Raw genomic sequence first — 21,633 nt, 5'->3', positions numbered from 1 at the left:
CAACTCTCTTCTTAGTAGGAGTCCTATATGGATTTTTAAAAGAACACAAAGGGTTAATTTCTTTTTTCTCTATGCACTTTCCAAAATATTAACTTGAACATGTCTGTGAAGACACTGCCTTGAAGATAGATAACATATTTCAAAGTCCTTTGGAAACATGCTGTAATGGACATTTTAAAAATAATTGGGAATCATATTGCCAACATAAAACCAGACAAATATAGATTCTTTGGCAGATCTACACGCATATATCTGCTGAGAGCTATTTGAAAAGTGAAAGTATTATCCTAAAGCCAATTGTCAATCTACACACAGCCAACAAGCCTGTATCTACAGAGAATTAAGCATTAACCAGGACTATTTTTTCACAAAACACTCACTGCTTGTCTTGTGGTCTCAAGGTATTACAGTAGAAATATTAACAAAATTGGAACAGTACTGAATTCCATATTGATCTTGGATAGGGAGAAAATGGAACAACAGGGATAGCTTTAAAAAATTAACATTACTAAATTAGAAAAAACCTGCGTATTTATCACATTCTCGCAGAAAAATAAAATTTTTTTAGCTCTTGATCTCTCTCAACGCTTTCCTTGATGCTAAAAGTCATGGAAAGGTTTGTCAATGACTGTGAAAATGTGACCCACTGTTCTTACACCTAAGAAAATATTTTGGCCTGAGAAATCAGAAGGCTATACAATTTAATAGTACATATTAGACAGGACTGAGAAGTTTCCTTTTCCAAGCATATGTTTGAGAAAAGTATAATATTTTTTTCTTACCAATACTGTGGATAAATACAATTTTTTTAAGTTTTAGAATGTAATTTAATTTAGGGTTTCCCTCAGGAAAACTATTTTCCAGCGACCTGTTAAGGGGTGGTGTTTGCAGAACTGTAGTAGCTTGGCACTAAGAATTTAGCTGCAGTCATCACTGGCTCTTTCACTCTCCCTTTCCCCAGGGAGTTCATGGTTCAAACCATGAACTCACCTTTTCAGTGAAATGTATCCTTTACAATGAGACGGGAGTTCTATCACAGGCTCTTACCTCCATTTTTGTGTGGGTGTGTTAACACTGGGTTAACGAAACATGCTTCTGCTAAAACCTGGATGAAGTTCATTAACTCATTTATTAAAAGCCATGCACGAAGAGAAGAGTGTGTACTGTGTACTGAATTCACTGTTGGCATCCTTAGTTACAATATGGCAAAACCAAAGGTACTTTTTAATACAGTGACAACAAATCCAGTCCCTGTGATTTAATGTTTTGTTTTGTAGGCTGTGTGACCATTCTTAAAAAGGTGTACTCTCATTTAAATTTATGCACTAAATACCTGCTATCAACTACGCCGTATTTTAAAGTTTTATATTCTTTGTAAGTTGATTTCAATACTAAAATCTGTTACAAATTACTTCTACTTGATTAAATTTTCTTCTGCAGCCTGTCTGTCTCTCCCTGACGTGTCTGACTCAGTAACTGGGAAAGAAGTGTCTTCTATCAATCAATGACAGAAAGTGCTGAATCTGAAAATGCTGACTGAGCACCATGGAGGGCAGTCAGGTTTCTGATAGCAGTCAAGGGAAGTAAAAAAATTTCAATATGAGTGTTAAATGCCTTTTAAAAAGACATTCAAAGATTAATCAGGTAGAAAAAATCGTGCTCAAACAAAAGTGCTCAAATAAAATCATCGATCTGAGATTGGCATTTACAGAACAAAATAAAAGAATTCTATTACCCCAGCTGAACTTTCTTCAATGACAATGACAATGACTAAAATAACAGGGATATGTTTCTTGATTGTCTTCTCAGTATTGTACATCAAACAGGATTTTAAACAAACAAGAGTGAGTAAGTAAATATATTACAACCATTTAAGAGTTCATTCATGGATGAATGTTTATAGCAGCATGTAACTTCAGTATTGACTCTCTGATATTATAACTAATTTCCATGAATAACAGCAATGCTATCCATTGCTATGAAACAGTGAATAGCATTCACTTTCATTGTCTATTGATTAATTAGTTTATATGTAAAATATGTGCAGAATTTAATTTGTAATAAATATATACATATGTATAGTAACAGGTTTAATTAGCTGTGGACCTGTACATCCTGTCATGAAAGTATAAAATTATCATTTTAAGAAACAACTATAATTGGCCTGTTTAGGAGGGGCAAATCCTTTCTGTTCAACCTCATTATTTTCCAGGTCATTAATGAAGTTTTCATTCTTCGTATGCAGAAATTAACTATGCAAAATAGCAACTGATGTTGGGAATTGCACATCTGAATATTGAACTAAGTTTTTATTTTGTAATAGTATTTTCTTTATTTTGAGGTCCTTGTTTTCAAGCCATATTTCTGAAAATACTGGCTTTATAAAATGTAGGGAGCTCCCCCGTCAAAGGATTTGGCAAGACCAAAATTGCACAGGTAGTGCCAACAGAAAAGAGCCATGTAGAAGAATAGGAACTGATTTTCTGTAAAGCCAATTGATTTGATAATTGTAGACCATATTGGCAGACAAATTCAAGATGTCATTTAGCAGTGCTTTTTCAAGGTTAATGAATATGCTTGTCTCTGGCTAGTAAGAACAGCATCACTATGGATCACAATTATCTTCTTACAATCATCTGTTGTTTACATTGCACAGAGCAATGTGCCATTTCATAGATACTAAACTACCTATTTTATGTTCTGCCCTGTACAAGGGAACTTTTGCATGCACATGGCAAATGGGCTTCACTGAGTTCCTAACATGAAAATTCAAAGTTTTTAAACAAAAATTCTACTTAGGAGGGGAAAGGACCATGGGCCAAAAGCTGGTTAAGAGCTCTGAAGCTGAACTTCCAGAGAAGGCATTATTTTCCCTTGGTTAGTGTCCCATTCAGGATACTTCCAGTCTTTTGTACCAGGACTGTGTAGTTGCAATTAAATCGTTTTGCATTGGTGATAGTTAAATTCTGTGACTTTTAATCACCAGCTTAAACTTTCAATGTTAATTTTTTAATGAGTTAGTTATATTTCATCTACACAGTGTTCTGATGGAGTAGTCACTATCAAGTGGCAGAGAGACTTTCAAAACCTGGGAAGCATTCTTTAATCATATGTGTACAAGTAACCAGTTGTCATCTTTCCAGTAAAAAAAACCTCAAAACCAACCATATTCCTTGAACAAGAATATTCATCAGCTTGTTACATTTTTTTAGCATATTTGCTCCTAATTTTCTAAGAAATTCATTCATGCTCACAGGAATCACACTTAAAATCAGAAAAACAGCTTGTTGGAATTAGAGAGAATTTCACTCAGGCTTTCTGCTGAATAGTTTCTAGCATTTTATTTCATAATCACAGGTGTTCATACCAATAAAATTAAGATAATAAAAGAATGGTCTTGAAGACTAGATCTTGCATTCAAATAAACACTACTGGTATCTTTCAAAGTCTTTTTTCATTACTTATCACAACATATATTCATTATTGCACTGTTTTGAGACATTAGAGATCCATAATATTAAATTGATCAAGATCAAACTCTCAAATTAATAAGAGTTATAAGATATGACAAAATAAGGAACATTGCTCTCTGTCCATGACCAGAAAATAAGCTAAATTGTATTCTAAAGGAAACGTAGACATTAATGTATTTTTCCTGTTATTACCAAAGCCTTTACTGGCTAAGTTTCAAAAAACAACAATAATAACATACTCTCATAAAATGTGTAATTCACACATAGTAAAAATGTAGTAATTCACACTGACTGGAAGTTTCATCACATATTTCTGTATTTTATGATTTTATGCAGTACAGTAGTGAACAAATACAATCAAAAACAAAGTAATGTATCTTAAAATGTACTTCTTTGCTTCTTCTTTGAGAAGCATAATTTTGTTGTGATACTACTTCATAGTATGCTTGTAAATGCTCAACAGTGCATTTGGTAAAACTAGTATAGTCTAAGTAATGCACAATTTCATTAAAATACATTAAGTTACAATATCTTAATCTAAAATGTGAAAGTATTTATAAGTGTACGGAAGTATACAGACTAGTAAGTAACGAATTTTGAAAAATTTACTTCAGAAAAATAGCAAGATATATATCACTCATGAAAGTAATATCAAAACTCACTTATTTTTCACCTTCCAGTGGGAAGAACTTGTTCATTCACTTTTAAGAGTGGAGTTTAATCTGTGTGTTCTCTACACTATTCTCAGTCTTCCCAACAGAAATGCTGTTAATGTAGCTCCTCTTTGCCACTGTGAAACCATTTGCAAAATGAGCATAAATACCTGAGCATACCTGCACCTGTCAGCACCAAAACCAGAAGAATGGCTAAAAAGTACTAATATATACTTGTTGAACAGTAAAAATTAAATATATTTTTCATATAAAAGCTTTTCTGATACTTGAAGAACAGTAGTCTACTAAAGTTTTCTCAGGCAAGGGTTGAAATGTGACTCTTCCCCTTCTCCCAAAATGTATTATTTTCAAGTGGACAATGATAGAAAACAAAATGGCAGAAAACAAAATATTTGAAAGTCTAAATGTTTTCAACTTCCCCCCCTGTCAAATAATGCATTGTCACTGTTATCCAAAGTACAGAATCTTCCCACTGCAGTGATAAGAGATTTTAAGATGAAAGGAGAAATTAGCCTTTTAAAATACTTCCTTTTCTTTTATATTTGTAAAGTGATAGAAACTATTTCTTTGAAAAGTTAGGTCAGTATAACTTAGTGATTAACTTTATTTTTCTATTTCTCCATCTTTCCTGGGAAGCAACAAACTATAGTTGCACCCATCTAAAAAAATATCCTTGTAGAATTTTCTAGCGTACAACTCAAAACTGCCCAAGTATCATGGGCAATTGGATTACTCATTCAGTTAGTCTCATCAATGCAAACGTAACAATGTAAAAAATAGGACAGAAAACAGAATGCATTTTTTGGCTAGTGACACAGAATATTTCATATTTACATACCAGTATAGTCTTGTGGAAGAGTGAGAATTGCAATGTAATGATCCAGAGGCAAAAGGGGGAATATGCATGTGGTGATGTAAAACTGAAAGAATATAGTACTTGGGTATTGACAATAAAAGTGCTTGGCTGAAAAAGCAGCCACGATGCTTAATGAAACATAAATTAACAATATCACTGCATCTGGCTGAAATATTGTTCAAATTTAGGTGAGAGCACTTGGGTTCCAGTACTAGAGTCTGGCATAACTTTTTCTCAGTACCTACAGACATTAGGCAGTTCACGTTGAACTGAAGTCCAGATGTTGTTCTGAAACTTGATGCCAGAAATAGGTTTTGCTTTAGTTCAGAAACCATTTCAATGATTTGTTCAAAGCTCAAATATCAAAAAAAAAAAGGCATTTCTTGGTTTGCTGCTCAAACTGTTTTGTCAAAGTACGTAGCTATTAAGTCTAGCATCATGCCATTTGAAGATTGTGACTGTGAAAAAACAGCTATTTACATAAATGCATTCAGCCATTTTTATGCAGTTTCATTTTTAACTGCATTGATTGCTATCAGCTCTGCTAGATTGCTTTCTTCTAGTCCAATTAAGTTCAAAAAAATCACTGACTAGACTTTCTCAAAGGAACAAAATTATTGATCATCATATTTCAATACTGGCTCACCACATCCACTGTAAGAAGTAACTGAAATCTTAACATGTACTTTACTCTTGAAAGTACTAAATGTGATAAGAAAAATATCATTACCTACAGCTATCACATGACTGGTGCAAACTGTGCATCTGATCCAATTCCCAATAATGTCAATGGCAATGTTTCCATTGATGTCACTGGCACAAGGTCAGTTCCTGCAGGGGAAAGCTGTGTCCTTCTGTAATCGGTTGAAAACAAAATGAAGTCAGAATATTACATTCTCCTCTCAGGTAGTGGTGACTAAAGGAATTTTCTTAAAATATTTCACAATAGGTTCATGGTTTGTTTTTTTTACAGTATAACATCCTCCTTCTGTCAGTGCCATTATTCTTGAGAAAAGGTAAACTTTAAAAGTGAAGAACTGCAATTACTTGTCATTATGGCAACCAGGCAAGTCTGGTTAGTCACTGTTCTGCGCCTAAATGCCTAATGTGTGTTTTAGGCCAGAAAGAAATGGGGGAGAGAATACTGATACTGGAAAGCATGAGAAAACTTAAGTCAGTACATAGACCTTACTTAATGAGGAGTTAGGATGGAACACAAACATTTACATTTTTAAATTATAAAAGTTCTGAACACAGTCTTTCAAGGAGGAATGTGCTGACTTAAGGAATATGTTACAGTCTTTAGCATTTAGCTCTTCGCAACAAATCCATAGTTTATCTAGACATCCTGGTCATATCTAGTCAAAGCAAAAGGGCTTCCTAAAGAGTGTATGACAAGCTTCACATCTCAAAATTAAAACACGAATTTTTTTCCTAATATAATTATGAAAAAATCAAATTTCCTATTTTGAAAATAAAAAATTCTTTTGCAGTTGCAAAGGATCTCTGCAGGACCTTATTCCTGCTTTCTTCCTTTTAAAATTATGATCAGAAGGGAAGATGAACAACTAAAATAGTAGATTATTTTCAAATATTTGTTCCCATAGGCATCTTTTTTTTCCCCAGAAAAATAAAAACAATATGCCATTTATTTTTTTTTTTAAATTCAAGGATTGAGAGAAATACTTTTTTTTAATCATGTGGGTTTTTTATTTTGGTTTGAAGGAGTGAGAAAGCAGTCAAATGAGGAAAAAAGAGCAAAACACCCAAAGTAAGGAAATGCATAGATGTAATTCTATGGATCTCAATTGCCTCTCAGTTTTGCCTTCTGGCAATCTGGTTTGTAGAGTCATACTATTCTTGATCATACCTTATTTAAGCCCACATTTCGATAAACTACGTAAGTATTGCTTTCACTGAGAATCATTACATCCCATACAGACCTTACATTCACTTCTTGTTGGCTTACTGCTTTTTCAGAGATTGCAGCAAGGTCTCTGTCTCTCACAAAAACTCCAGACGTGAATTAATTCCAACAAACATTCATTCAGGAAAAAGTCTGTTCTATTGAAACATAAAAGCATAGTGCATTTTAGTTGCTCTTATTGTGCAGGTCTGATTAGTAAAGCCATTTTGCCAGCACCTGTCATTCTTGCAAAATTTCAGACCCACTTGTAAGAGTGATGATATATTATATGCTCTTCTATCAAACAGTTGTCCAGCAAGTCAATCAAATATGCAGCAAGTCAATGAGAAGAGCTTCATTTTCAATCATCTACTGCATTTTCGCTGTTTGGACAAACAGTAAGACATTTCTAGTCATGCAATATTCAGCCACATTATCAAATCCATTCTTTTTTCCAACAGTGAAGAAAATATCCTTAAAGGTGAAATCCACAGCAGCAGTAAATTTGACACCATTTTTGAGTAATGCACTAAACAGCACACTGATCAAAGGTGACAGGGAAACCATTTTATTATTTTATTTTGCAAACCCCTTTCTCCCCACTCACAAGAGGCAGCTCGAAGAACCAGTTTGTAACAATGTTCACAGTTGTTTAAGTAGACCTTCAATAATCTTTCATGGTTATTTCACTTACATGATGTGCATGTGAAAATGACATGTAAATGTCTCCCAGCTGTCTTCCTAAGCTTAGACTAAACTGGGGGACAGCAGAAGAGAGAAAGGAATAGGTTCATACCTGGCAACCTCTTACCTGTTAGTGCATGGCTTCACTATAGGGTACAGGTACTATGTTGTTTGTTTGTAAGTGAAATGTATAAGTGGACCTTTCTGTTCAGGATGAACAATCAGAAGACCAACAATAACTTACAAGAAGTTATTCTACTGAGGGGCATTAAAATAAATTATATAAGTTACAGTAACATGTAAGAGTCATGTCCTTATTGAATGCCCTCTAGTAGGAAAAACACTAGCCTCAAAATCCTTGATAAGATGATGCATGGTTTTTAGGCAATCCTGAGTCCCAAGATTTAAGATCAAATGCCAGTCCAAACAAGTACAACGCTCCAGACAGACAAATGCATCAACTGGGCACAATTGAAAGAAGGAATACACGCTGAGAAAAGATTCAGGAACTAAAGCAGGAGTCACCCCCAAGGCATGAAAGCAAACTCCAAGGCATCAGGATTAACCTGCAGTAGATCTTTCAAGCAGCAGTCAATCATTGCACCTTAACTAGTGGTTGCTCTGCTGTCATGTGGAACTGAAAATATCCAAAGGTTTCATGCAAATGAAAAATAAAGTGGCTGTAAATAGATAGATGGCTTAACAGAGTAGTAACTATACAGTGCTGCTCATCAGAAGTATTTTTAATATTTTGCTATGCAGTATAACAAATAAATGGGGCATGGGCAATGAAACTTCAAAGGAGGAAAGAGGGTTTTGTAAATGTAGTGAAAAAACACAAGAAAAACATGCACGTTCAAAAAGTTAAGTTAACAAAAGAGATTAGAATCAAGGACTGCATCAACTGATATTGTCACATAAAATATTAATGTTGTTTAAGGGAGAATCAAATTGAGTGTGGTTACAGGCTTCAGTGACAGGCAGGACAGCAAATGTTTTCCAGTTATCAAAAAGAAGTGTGAGACAGGAGTAATTAAGGGTTCTGTGCTAGTTTCTCTAGGCTTGTGGCATTGTTAGAGGAATTGTGAAAATGACAGGAGAATTTTAATTTTGGATATAGAGCCACATCTGTAAAACAATGCAATTTTTCAGTATCAGTACAGAAAGGAAACTTAATCTTAGGGGAAAAAAATGTAAACTTAGAAGTGTCATGACCCTGTCCAGACCTTTCCAAACCAATGCAAATCCAGCATGAAGTTGATTTCTGCCATCTTTGGGGTCACTGGCATCACCAGCAATAACAGATGCCAAATGACAGTCGGATATCACAAACATTTATGGAAACAATGGCTGCCTTCCTGGTCAGCTTTAGAAACCCAAGACTTCTGAAATTACTTTCACACATCTCTGCAACTTAGACTGAAAGCCAGGCCATTTCTTCAAACTCATCTCAATCATTTAAACACTAAGGTTGTCTCCAAGCTGACCAAAGGACTACAACGACCTGAGAAATAAGCATTTCTCAGTTTGAAGAAGTGTTGAAGTTTTGTTGGTTTTGTGGTATGTTCCCTTCCTGGAAGAGAGAAAATGTGGCTGATAGAAATGTTGTAAGCAATAGCAGAATTTGATGAAAGCCTGTATTTCCAACACAAAGCCATTCTCTTTTGAAAATTGACTCCAGCTGATGTATTAGCTGTTGTTTGTGTGCTATTCCTTTACTTGCTGTCAAAAATAAAAATATCCCTAACTGATTTTCCTCTGACTAAAACACTGAAGAATACTTTAAGAATGATAGAGCTCTTATTGCCACAAGCAAAAGTTGAAGCACTTCAAATTGTATTCTACAAAATTTGTTTATCCTGAGGAGTATCTTGTCATCTGTGAAATGAGTACAGAAAGCTGAAGGGTAAAATATTTTTAAGTGGGAATACTCACACCAGCAACTTACTGTTATTACAAGTTATGTTCTGATTGAATCACTGGTCTATTCATACAGATCTGAGAGCCATTTAGTAGAAAACACAACTCTCAAAAAACTTTTCTGCTATTTTCAGTATATACTACAGAAATGTAGTATTATTGTCCCCTATTCTTTTTTCATAAGCTGCTATGGTAACTGAGAATTAGCTGACATGAATACACTGTAAATTCTCTTTGTCAAATAAACAGAAGTGAGCAAGGCCTTTAATGAGATTTATACCTTTAACATTTTCAATTTCAGTCTATATTTTATAGATTAATTTTGCATACTGCATCCTGAGATTGTTTTTTAGAGTTTTATATACATAGAAATATACATATAACTCTAAAACCCACCACTAATAATAATACTAATAATACTAAATAATAAAACATATACTCAACATAATACTTCTTGGAGAAAGCAAGGTTATGTCACAATTCTGAAACAGCTCTCAAGGGGCCGTGTGAGTCTTATTCTATAGTATTTTAGTAACACTTGTTATGTTTCCCAATATCTGATCATTAGTTTCACTATGCATAATAAACACAGTCATCCATTGTCTTAGGTATTAAAGACGAGAGGGGGAGATGTTTAAGACAAGAGGAGAACTTCCCCCTGTTCCCCACAGCAAAAAGCATTGGGAATTGTATAGCTGTTTCACCAGTGCACATTGCAAGATGAAAACAAGGTTTTGTTCCTCTCTCCATTCTTCAACACACTGCAATGAATGAGGTTCTGCTGCAGCAAGGAGAAAGGTGTGACTTTCAAAACAGTCTGCTTGTTGGAGAAGAGCTTAAAGAGCACCACAAAGATCAGAAGCCACTAATTGAACTCTAGCAAACCACAAGGCAGTCAAATCCTCACTGTATATGACCTGAACAAATGCTTGGTGGTAGCCGTGGGTCCTTACAGTAATGGCAGTAAAATACAGGCTTTCATGAAAGGAAATACTTGTGTCAGTCCCACATTCACCAGAGAAGCAAATGGACGACATAGCTAGAGCAAAACTAATAATCTGAGCAGCTCAGCAACTCTGTGGCACATGAACTGCCCTTGCTCTCAAATCCCTAGGAGAAGGGATCCTTGCTACCAGTAGCTTGACAGAGGAGTGCATGAAAAGTCCTGTGTAATAAAAAGCAGTCTCCCCGTACAGTATCCTCTGAAGCAGGGGAAATTATCATTTCTGGGGGACATAGATTTCTTTTTAGAATAGTTAATCCAAGTACCTGACTGAGGTCTTTCATGGCACTCTGCTTCTGGACAGTCTGAGAGACAGTCAAGAGATGGATTTAAAAGAAAAGAAGTTAAATTTGACCACAATATTCTATATGCACATTACTGCTAACATAGCCAGACTAAATAATTTTTAAAAGTTGGTGCACATCATTATTACAGTTAGAAATTTTGTATTACAGTTGCATTTACAGTCCTAAAGAGAATATTTAGTAAGTAGAACTGTACAGTGGTGCATAGAAAACAGAAGGAAAAAACAGGATCAGTGTTTTGGAAAATGGTGGCTGTAAATCTGCAGTAAGTCAGGGACAGATTTTGAGAGGGCTATTCTTTCTTGGCTAAACCTCCTCTCCTATGAGTAATATTTTGCCTTTTTCATTGAATGTGTATCTTCACCTTCCAAAAGAGAAGCTGAAAAATGTTGCCTTTCTGACTGCTGTGATGCAACATAATTAATGTACATATACATAGCAGAATGCGTGGTGCTTAATTTTGTAGTTGATAATAAACTTACTTACTTCTGCCAAAGTAATTCCACTTTTTAATAGATTAAGCGACTGATTAAGGTCATACATTACTTGGACAGAAGATAACATTTATACACACTTCAAAATTCAAAGTAATTTTCTTCAAACTTGTATATTTTTAAGGAAGTTAGTGGTGAATACCTCCATACGCTTTTTTTTTTTTTTTGCCACTTCCTCAGACTTGGTACTAGTAGGCAAATTCACAACTTCTGATAATATTATTATTATTGTTGTTGTTGTTGTTATGTTTTTTATTTTTTTGTTGAGAGACAAAAAGTCAGGTACCAAACTCACACTGAGAGAATGCTTCCACTCTGTTTAACCAATACAAACCAGTACAAACCTCCACATCTAGGAAGTTATGTGTATATGAGACTACTTATATATTATGAATATATATATACTAATATAGTCAGTTTTTAGGCATTTAATTCCTCTTTTTTCTGGCTAAGACACAACTAAAACAATAGAGATATAAGTTTAATTTTTGTTCGGTTTAATTTTTTTTTTTTCAGAAGGATGCATTAGCTGCTTAATTTAATATTTGTAATTACGAGTATGGAAGGGGAGGAGTTGTCTCAGGAACAGATTCCCAGTCATTGTGGGTGGGTATCATTGGAGTACACAAAGTACACATCACATCACAAATATTAAAGTGCTTTGCGCCAGATGGAGTATGTAAACTAAGCTGAAAGACAAAGCCTCAGCCAGGCAAAGACTTGCCTTTGAGACAAAGAGCATAGCATCAAAATTTCCTTAAATACTCTCAATTATAAAAATTATTGATAGTCTCATTTGAAGTGCCTTGCTTGGAAATTCAGGTATAAAACAGAAGAAAAGTCTTGGTAGACAGAAAAATTCAATGTATAAAAGCAACCTCTGCCTAACTTAACTTTCAGAATTTGTAAATAAATTTAGCTATTTAAACTATGTCTCATGTTGTGTTGTTTCTCCTCTTTCATAATAAAACCTGCTCCTCAAGGATATCTGTATCCAAAGTACCTATGCCGTAATGTAGACTATAATAGCCCTCTGTGTTAAGAGGAACAGGGACAGAAATAGATACTGTATGACTAAATGCTGATTGACAGTTCCTTCGCATGCTCAAGTCTTCTCAAACAAAACTGCAATGAAAAGACTTTATATCATACTACTCAAGAGATAGTAAAATGTGTAAACAACTGTAACCCTGTGGAAGAAAAAATATACTTTATTATTATCATGACACACTGAAACATTATTTTTCAAATACATTAGCCAGAGATCAAATTATTCAGAGTCTAATGAGAAAGGAACTGTTCCTTCTCAATTACCCATTAAAATGCTGTTTCTAACAAAAAAAAATCACATGGAAGACTGTTACTATGTAAATACTTAAAGGAAAATATTTTCATGGCATGTGAGAAAGAAACAAGAGGAAAACAGTAGAGAGACAGTGACTGAAATGTCTGCCAGGTACATATCCAAGACAGCTTAAAAGCCCTTATGAAATGAAACCTAGCTTTTGAAGCTGTCAGAGTTTACCACCTTGATACATTATTGTACAAGTCTGAAGAATTCCTTGACAGAAGAACTTTTATAAAGAGCAGCCGAGACACTAGGAAAAGCATAGGGCCTCTCTCACAAAATAATGGTTTATAATCGCACACATGATAAAGAAATGTATCATCTTAGTGACTGACAGACTCATAAGTGCACAGGCAAGACAACTGGAGCCACCACAACCACTGGCTCTCAAAGCTGGCAAAAGACCTATCAACATTTCTGTCAGAAATAAGACCATTTACAAATTGGTGCCCCAATTCTCTTTCACCCCTGCCCTATTTGCTTCCTGTATTTCGTTGTCTTGTGTTAAAGCCTAAGAAATAAATACTAGGTAGAAACTTCTAGCCTATTAGAGAGCTTTAAATGGTGTCTGAAAATATCTTAAAATAATTTAAATAATTAAAAAGAAAAAAAAAAACTGCTTATTTTTTTGTCCATAAGTGACAACATGCTTTTCTTGAGGAGTAAAAGGGCCAAGAACAAATAGAAAAAAACCCCAGATAGGTCGTGTAACTGGGAATATTATATGGATGCTTTTTAAAAGCTCAAAAAGATCTTTACCAGCAATACTGCGAGGCAATCTTTGAGGCACATATAAATAGAAGGGGAGCCTTTAAGTGCAAAAAGAATAATACATGCAAAACTGTTCTTAAAAGAAGGTAAGAAAATAATTACATTTCCTAAGAATGTGCATGCAGTTAGATAATGACTGGAAAAATGGGTGAAAAAAAACCTTAATAAGGACCATAAAAATTAAAAAACAACAGGGTCCTGAAGACAGCTTCCTTGGTACAGAAAACTTTTGTTCTGACCAGATGCAACCACTTATGATCCTAAAGATAGATTAAGCCTGGCATATACTCCTAAGTGTGGTTACAAAAGAAAAGGAAAAAAAAAGGCAATTTCTGCAGCACTTCCATTTGATTTCACTAACATTGTGGTTGTTTCTGTATTTATGATTACACCCAAAATGTAAATGTTTCACTCATGATGCTTGTCTTGAGAATTCAATTTTACTGTTACGCCAGTAGAAATTATGTTGCCCCCCAGGGAGATGAGAATCAGTAGATAAAGCCTTGGGTCTCTTCTCACTTAAGACTCTAAGCCATGTTTTATAACTAAATTTGTGTCAATTAGAAATAATTTACTTAATTTAGTAGGTCATGCCTCTAATACCAAGTACTTTTGAAACTGTGACAAGTGAAACACAATCTCATCCTTTCCCAATCCACCAAATTCAGTGGAATTTGAGTTTATGGAAGATATTTGTTAAGAAGCTGTACACAGAGGGCCAGGAAGTACTCTAGAGTCATAAGGGTGAAAGTGTAAACAAATATGGAGCACAAAAAAGCTAATTATCAACTACTGTCAATTATCCTTCACTATTTTCTCCTATTCTTTGTTGTTTGATTTTCCAAATGGTGTTGTCTTAATCAAAGTAGACACCTTTCAACCATGCGAGACATGCCCTCAAACCCTAGAACAGCAAATAAAGCATAACAATCTAAAAATTAACTGAAAAATCATACAAAATTCAGACTAAAACAACCTGTGTTTTCACCTATGACATTATTCAAGTTTTACCTAGGTGTACTTGAAAACAAAGTTTCTTTGTACAGTTTAATGACCTGACAATATAATCTCACCTAGCCAGTCTTGGAGCACATCATCTACTGCTTCTTAAACAATCGTGTAATAGAGCTATCACATATGCAGGTTGTATGAATACACAATTCAAACCCTCTAAGAATTGTACTTGGCATTATTTTTCAGAATTACAGCTCACCAAACAGGTCCAAACATGAGCTGCCGACCCTTAGGCTTCCAAAAGGCATGAATCATGTCATAGAAGAGTTCTCAGCTTTACAGGAAAATTATTCAGTTTGGCAAGTACATAACCTAGTGCATGCACAGTTGGTATAGTGCATCTGGAACATATATAATCCTCCCTGTATTTGCATGCACCTATTTTAGAGTACACAAATTAACACCTCAGGTATTCCTGAGTAATTAGGGCTTCAGAAACATTTTTACAGTTTACAACAGTCGCAGGACTGTTCAAAATGCATAGGTAAATAGGAATCTAATCCTGAACTCCTCAACATGTAACACTGTTTCAGCAAGATAAAAGTAACACTCATAAAGGAAATTAAACTATTTTCTTTAAATTCAGTTAATAAAGTTGGCTACACAGATGTAAGATCATCCAGGTTCACTTCTACTACTTCTTACCAGAACCCCACATTCAACTAGGAAGAAGTTGCTTATTTTGAGCAACCAAATGCACCATCACTTAACAGAACTTGGCATTGAAGGAAACATGAGAATTTATTCCGCATGGAATGGGACTGAATATGCAGCGCATAGGTGATAAGGCACTGCTGCCAAGTACCAAAAGTAGCCTAGGGTTTTAACTTGGGGTGAAAATATGCAAAAATCAACACAAGAAGGCCAATTATAAATGCAACAAATGCTCTTTAATTACAGTTTAATTGATAGTCAATCTGTAAGTCACCACATGTTCTATCCAGAGGGGAAAGAATCTGACCAAAGTGAATATAACCATTATTCTCAAGTAGTAGGATAGCAGGTAAGTAATCTTGTAACAGATATTTCAAATTAATTCCTGTGGAAATTGCATAAAACAGGCTATTAACTCAAATATTTATTTTGTGTTTGCTGAATATCAATGCATCAAGAAGAACTTCCAACAAAGATCTAAACCCTAAAATTTCTCCATTAGTTGAAATTGGTTACATAGGTCAAGCGCTTTTCAGGTACACAGGTATTTCCTCTCTTGAAGAGGCTGACCAGATCCCAACATCCATACGATACTGCTGATGCAAAGTATGCCTAACAGATCATAACAATGAGGAAAATCATCCAGTGGCCCAGACCCAATTTAGCACTTTTCTTTCCAAAGCATTTTCAACTATGAGCATGGGATTGTAGCTTGTACTAGGTGACTCCTCTGGCAGATGTCTGGTCTAAGGTCAGCACAAAACCTCCTTCTTCAGTTTCATTTTTCACTCACTGTGTGTAACAAAAGAAGAGCTAGAGTTAGCATTTTAAGGCACTTTTGAAAACATGGTATTGGAAAGCTGAAAGAAATCATTAGCACTGATTCAGTGCTTCTTAAAACTAATCTTATATATAAATATATATATACACATTTGTTTTCACAATGAGTGCTTTAATGCTCCGTCTTAAAACTAAGCAAAACCCCAAAACAAAAAAAGCCCAGCACTGATGAGCAATCTTGCAATAACGAATCAGTGTGCACACATGAGGGAAAAACAAATGCAGTTGGGAAACAGATTTTGGTGTCAAGTTTCCCCAAGTGTTGTTATAAATATCAGGAAATTAAAAAATGCTCTTAAAATGCATGAACATTATTTAGGTCTTTAATCTGGAAGGGGCATGATTGATTTTGCAGGGTGGAAACTGCCAACTGTACCAGTGCCTGCAGATGGAAGGGGCCGGCACATAGCTGCCAATTTCAGGGAATATATTTCAACTACTCTCTAAAATGGATTGCAAAAGCTTGTTGTCTTCTGCTTGCTCCTCCAGGCTCATGCTGCACTAAACAGCTTAGGGGGAGAATGGCATCAGTCTTTTCCTGAAACAAGAACAAGTCACAGAACATGATTATTTTAGAAATGCCAAAAAATTAAAAACCTAAACCTCTGAGAGCAATGGTGCCACAAGCTGAACAGGAAGTAGCAGCCAACTCAAATTTAAGTCTTGCTATTTACACAATGGCCATTTTGAACCACAGTGAGAGGAAAACTGACCTTTAAATTTAAAGTTCCCTTTTACATCCTTATAAATTGTCATACAAGGCAGAACATTTTCTGGAAACACAACTGCACTGCTGAAACACATTCTTGAAGTTCCTCTTGCGCTGTTAGAAAGCAGTAAAATATGAGAAAGAAGATGTAGACTAATTTTTCAAATAAGACCATATTTAAATACAAATACTCTTAAATCTCAGCTTCCTCACTTTCCTAGATGTCTCAGATTTGAAAATCTGGTTCCTGATAAAACATTTTGGATCATGCAACTTTAGACTATCAGAGCTGATAGTCTCCAAAGCTTCTCATACAGCCATTATGTCAGTGTAAAGAGAATCACTTTTTTTTCCCCAAAGTATCAAACTTGGCTTCTTTTGTCCTTTCGGTTGGGTAGAAATGCATGTCTTCCAAATTTTTGTCTTGGCTCTTCTCTCACACTAAAAAAATACTTTCCAGTGGCAAAAGGAAATTAAGTAGTGCAAAGCCATCTTTCTAAGCCATTTTCTACAGCTTTGTTCTTTCAAAGATTATCTATTCTCTTTCCTTCTACTTTGCACTGCAAACTGTGCTTATGCCAGCACCTTGTTAAACTGATTGCTGAGTCTTTTCCTCTGGAATTTAGCACCACTACATCAGGTTAGCAACAGAGGCTGTCTCAAATATCTTGTGTTAAGGACAGATCTGAAAAGTTATCTGCACTATGGAGTAAAGCTGTTTTGCTGGCAGCAAGAATACTAGAATGGATATAAAGTGTCTTGAGGAAAATTGTCTTTAGGTCTGCATCCCATTAAAGACATTTGAGTGGTATTTTGTCCCACTGGTTCCAGCAGGGGCAGAACATCATCCCTGCTTTAGTTCTACTGGAATAATGCACATCTACATATGTGACGTGAAAATAACTCATTCTCCCCTTTTTAAGGATTCTTCATCTATACTCTTTTTTATTTATTTGCAGATCTCATTTGCAGACACTTGTGCCACTAGAGAAACAAAATTTCTTGTTCACATTCCTCCCCAGTACATAAGACAAAGCAAGGTGCAAGATAAGCCCTTTGCTTTCTTTCTGAAACACTCCTTTCATGCTCACTGCAGGTTTGTGAGATACACTCTAACATCATTTGTTACATATTTCATACTGCAATGCCATGCTTGATTACATCAATCTATACAAAACAGAAACTGGCAGCCAGTCTCCCAATTTCTGCCAACTGTAAAGGTTAACATGTACGTTGGCATAATGTGGGTGTGTAAATAAGGGAATTTGTGTAGTCCTTTATTTAGCAATGTAAGAAAACATATTTCAGGTCGGAGATGAATAGTTTTCCTTCCCTCCAGGTGTCTATTTTCTATTTTGGAAATTTCAAGGAAGGGATTAAACATGCACAAGCACTACTTAGCAACAAAACACTAAGGAACCATACTGTGTGTACTATAACTTCATTTCATAAGACTATCATCACAAACTGCCAGTATTTCATCACTGCCAAGATGTCTTTGGAGAGAGACAGGAGAAGTCAAGGAAGTGGCTCTCAAGACACCCCCAATAAGCTCTCTGCCATCACTCAAGCCTCCCATAAGGCAAGTTCACCATTCCCAAGGATAATAAACAAATTTACTTCTAGACCAACAACCTTTAAGAAAAAAAATATTTGCCCAATCAAGCAGATTTATTGTTTCGATTTTGCACCTTTAGAAGTTCTTACTATTGAACAAGACATAAATCAGCAACTGTCTTATACAAAAACTGTCAGTATAAAATAAAGTTATATGTGTTTTTATATTTGTAAACTAAGTATTTTCTAATCTGATGCAGAAATCCAGAGTAAATTAATCTAAGGTAACTGATATTTCTCTTGACATTTTATTCTGGAATTGCACAAAATAACCAAACCATTTGGCATGAATAAGCAGTCAAGTAACAGTTGGGATAAAAAGGAATTATTGATATACCTGTGCCCGTTTGTTCAGAAGCTTGGTTTGTTTAGCAATTTGTGGTGATGACTAATAAACAAAACATTCAAATAAAGATCCATGAACTTTAAGCAACAACAGTACCATATTTGCCATCCTTCTATATGTACTTTACTGTCTTCCATGAGTTGTAAACTATAGCAATGCATTCCTCTGCTAAAGTATTAGAGAACAAAAAAATTACAAGTCGTATAAATGCAGGCAGTAGTCAGAAGGTAAGTGCTTTCAAAGGTCCTAGTCTCCTGAGTCTCAGGATAAGACGGAAGAACAGAAGGGAAAATTTAAGTGTGCAGCACTCATTAGAGTTGGCATGAAGGTGATCACACCTTTAAAGCTGACTGTGTAATTGCTTAAACATTGAAGGAGCACTAGTCCAAAAGAAAGGCCGTGTCTATATACTCAGCAAAGTACTTGCAACAAATGACATGTCTTATGCATAATCACCTCTGCTTAAATACAGAACATTAGTTCAAGACTATCCCTACCAAGAATCAAAAGCCTGAAGAAACAGAAAATACTAAATTGAAGCTTCATAGAAGTCCTACCTACATCTACAGCTCTACCTTTAACAAACATGACTACGCAAAAATAAGTTTTCTGTTTAATAAGCTATGAATCCAATGACATTGTTTTTGTGCTGTTTTGCTGTTGTGATTGTAACATAAGGGTCAAACACTTATGTTACAATCACAAAAACTATATATTCTTAAAGCAAATGTGATGAGCATGAAAGAAACGTGTATCACTTTAAAATGTATAACCTGTGGCTGCGTATCTCTAATACTACTGGTACAAGCTGCACACACACCCTTACAAAGTGAAATGTATTTGTGTTCAGTGTACCTGCAACTGTCTCTAGAAAGAAAGGGTAAAATTTGTAGAATGTAATTATAGAATCAAAGAAGTAGAGCAATAGTAAATGTGAGAGACTTTCACTTGAAAATGTTGGCTGAATGTTATGAAGTATTCTCCAAACAAAATGGCCAGTTGGAGATTTTGAAAGGAAAGTATAAATTCTATGGTTTAGGTGTGTTGCTGCAAGAGCATAGGTAATTTTTCTTATATTCTGAAGTGCAATGCCAAAGAAAAAAGATTTTCTGATGTGACTAATAAAAGCAAAGGCTGAAGTGCTACAGGAAGAATTGTGATTAGAAAAAAAAGGAAAATATTTGCAATGGGATTCCTAGAGCCACTTATTGAAGAACTACTTAAGAACTACTTATTGAAGACACTTGTAAGTCCAAACAACAATATTCCAGTATGCTTACATTGGGCCAGAGCAAAAAAACATTTAGATTGAAGGTTCTAGTGATAAGAAAACATGAGAAAATGCCACCATCTGATCAACACTTAATTAATTTCAGTAAATATGGAGCTATTTTAGTATGTCAGAATATGAATATACTGCAATTATTTTTCTTCTCCAGGGTAAGACTAATTTCTTGAGGAGAAATTATGTTCATCTTGACATATATTACTGCAAAATTTATAATGAAAACCTACATCAGAGATTAAGCTAGCATGTGTTAAACAGATTCTTAAAAATGTTTAAGAATTATTATCTTTTCTGTTGTGAATATAAGAACATAGATAGACTAAACCTTTCTATACTAGGAAAGTCAGTTAACTAAATGGCATTTGTAAAGAGCAGCTCAGGAACTGCAAGTACTGCAACTGCATATTTGCACAGTGCATACCAGAGTGGACCCTAATATCACCAGCAGCCTCTAAACACTACTGTACTATTGCTCTTAATAGTAATAACAACAACATTCATCTTACTGGATACAGCAGTTCCTATTTTTGTATTCACAGTAAAGCTTTAAAAATTTTCAAGGCATTTTCAGAGGCACTTTTTCTTAAAGATAAAAAAAAAATCCCAAGTGTTTAACTATAATCACTATTGGGAAAATACATTAGTAATGTACACTTTACAGCACTTCTGAAAAGCTACACTCCTAATACCAGGTAAATGATATATGTTTTAGAAACACTTATGAATGCCTATTCACTTATTAGTCTGGCATGGCCTCAAAACAGTATTGGCTAAACAATAGTGCTTCCATCATGGTTTTGTGTACGGTCAATGAAGTAAACAACATGCATTTTTTTAAAACGCTTGAATGCATGCTTACACAGCAGTTTATTCAGATCCATTATGGACATCCAAGTAAATAAATGTTCTAAAGTCCATAACTATATATTTTGTAAATACAGTGCTCTAGTTTCTACAGAATAAATAATAGGCACTGTAACAATGCCACAAGCACAGGGGTTTATCCAACAATGTACTTCACCACAAAACAGATTTCCCAACTTCTCACCGGCATTTTCCCCTGCCCCACATCATTTCTTTGTTTTGTTTTTAAAGAAAGGTGCTAAAGGGGAGAACATTACCTTTCAAGAAGCTGTTACTTTTTGAGCTTACACAACCATTATGAGAAATAATAACATGAAAGGAAATTTTTTCTTGAGAATCCCTGTAAAACAGTAGGCCCTTTTTTGATCTCACCACCTTACTTTGACCACCAGCTGACTTAGATGAGTTCTGCAGTTTAGAGCCACAGTTTTACATTAATGGCATTTGCTGCTCTGAGTAATTGCTCAGTAAACATTCAGGAAGGGTTTTGTATCTGAGTACAAATACCAAAGGAGGGCAAGTTCTTTAATAATCATTAATAATGCATAGCTAAATGTGGGTGAGAGCTTGCCTTTTGCAGCCATCCTGGAAGCTCTTTAACCTTTATTCTTCTTTCATTCATTTTTTTAGGAATGCTACCAGGACGAATGATACCCTAGGAATGAAACAAATAACTACTAATGAGAATTGCAAATAGAAAAAGGGATAAGATTAGGATCTCATATCTATTTTGTATGAAGCTGGGAGCCATTAAAGGAGGATGAAAAACTGATTTTGGCTACAATCTGTGCCGCAATGACAAAAAAAAATCCCAATTAATTCTTCACAGGCCTGAAAGTGAAGAAAAGATATGGATAGAGGGGAACA

At 35.0% G+C, this 21,633-nt stretch overlaps 1 long non-coding RNA gene across 1 annotated transcript; it reads right to left on the bottom strand.

Moving 5' to 3' along the window:
* Window positions 1–11,732: 11,732 nt before the first annotated feature.
* On the bottom strand, window positions 11,733–20,119 carry LOC108448572. Its single transcript, XR_001864511.1, has 2 exons — window positions 16,656–20,119; window positions 11,733–15,894 (listed from the first exon to the last, which is right to left on the bottom strand). It is a non-coding gene; the product is annotated as an uncharacterized LOC108448572 (long non-coding RNA).
* Between the last annotated feature and the right edge of the window lie 1,514 nt (window positions 20,120–21,633).

The sequence above is a fragment of the Corvus brachyrhynchos genome, unplaced genomic scaffold, assembly GCF_000691975.1.
Source record: "Corvus brachyrhynchos isolate BGI_N302 unplaced genomic scaffold, ASM69197v1 scaffold115, whole genome shotgun sequence".
Classification (NCBI taxonomy): domain Eukaryota; kingdom Metazoa; phylum Chordata; class Aves; order Passeriformes; family Corvidae; genus Corvus; species Corvus brachyrhynchos.
Note: the sequence above shows the minus strand (reverse complement) of the source record. Positions and strands in the feature narration are given on the sequence as shown.